The sequence below is a fragment of the Schistocerca gregaria genome, chromosome 2 (assembly GCF_023897955.1).
Source record: "Schistocerca gregaria isolate iqSchGreg1 chromosome 2, iqSchGreg1.2, whole genome shotgun sequence".
Taxonomy (NCBI): Eukaryota; Metazoa; Arthropoda; class Insecta; order Orthoptera; family Acrididae; genus Schistocerca; species Schistocerca gregaria.
In genome coordinates, this window is record NC_064921.1 from 198172972 (window position 1) to 198174156 (window position 1185).

General features: G+C 51.3%; 1 non-coding gene across 1 annotated transcript; it reads left to right on the forward strand.

Moving 5' to 3' along the window:
• Positions 1-229: 229 nt before the first annotated feature.
• Trnas-cga (transfer RNA serine (anticodon CGA)) lies at positions 230-304 on the forward strand. The gene has a single exon. It is a non-coding gene; the product is annotated as a tRNA-Ser (tRNA).
• The last annotated feature ends 881 nt before the right edge of the window (positions 305-1185 follow it).

Sequence of the window (1185 nt, forward strand, 5' to 3'; positions counted from 1 at the left end):
CTGAAAGAAAGTATACTGCGGAGACATGGCTTAGCCACAGCCTGGGGGATGTTTCCAGAATGAGATTTTCACTCTGCAGCGGAGTGTGCGCTGGTATGAAACTTCCTGGCAGATTAAAACTGTGTGCCCGACCGAGACTCGAACTTCGGACGTTTGCCTCTCGCGGGCAAGTGCTCTACCAGAGACGGATACTGGCACAAGTAAAGATGTGAGTACCGGGCGTGAGTCGTGCTTCGGTAGCTCAGTTGGTAGAGCACTTGCCCGCGAAAGGCAAAGGACCCGAGTTCGAATCTCGGTCGGGCACACAGTTTTAATCTGCCAGGAAGTTTCAGCTTCTGTAAAGTCTGGAAGGTAGGGAACGAGTTACTGGCGGAAGTGAAGCTGTGAGGACGGGGCGTGAGTCGTGCCTGGGTACCTCAGCTGGTAGAGCACTTGCCCACGAAAGGCAAAGGTCCCGAGTCTCGGTCCGGCACACAGTTTTAATCTGCCAGGAAGTTTCAAGTGGAGCGGTGTACTTAACTGCTACCGCATTCGTAAAACAATTCCACAAACTAGGGATGCTGCAATGCAACTGGTGTCCGAGGACGACAGCGAGAAACTGCGCCGACCTTGTGGCCGAGCGGTTCTAGGCGCTTCAGTCAGGAAACGCGCGACCGCTACGGTCGCAGGTTCGAATCCTGCCTCGGGCATGGGTGTGTGTGATGTCCTTAGGTTAGTTAGGTTTAAGTAGTTCTATGTTCTAGGGGACTGATAACCTCGGATGTTAAGTCCCATAGTGTTCAGAGCCATTTGAATCATTTGAGAAACTGCCGTAAAGACTACTGATTCAAGTCTTGCACAATGCATGTACAAGCGTAACATATAACAGCCACGCCACTAGATTTTCCAGGAGGCCGGCTTTATTCGGCCATTTCCGGTATTTTACGGTCGTGTCCTATACAGCTTTTGTTCGGCTTTTCAGGGATGAAGTAGAGAGTGCACAACTAGAGCCAGTTCTAAGCAAATGACGTTAGCACGAGGTAAGTATGAGGAAGAATGGGGGGGGGGGGGGTACCATAAGGATATATAAATATACCAACCGATGCTATTCTCATGTTTGTGTGCTACGCTTCCTTCGTAAACCGAACGAGCCTAAGGCTAACCCACAGTGTCACAACCACGCTAGGCGCAGAGCCAGCGGGGGTC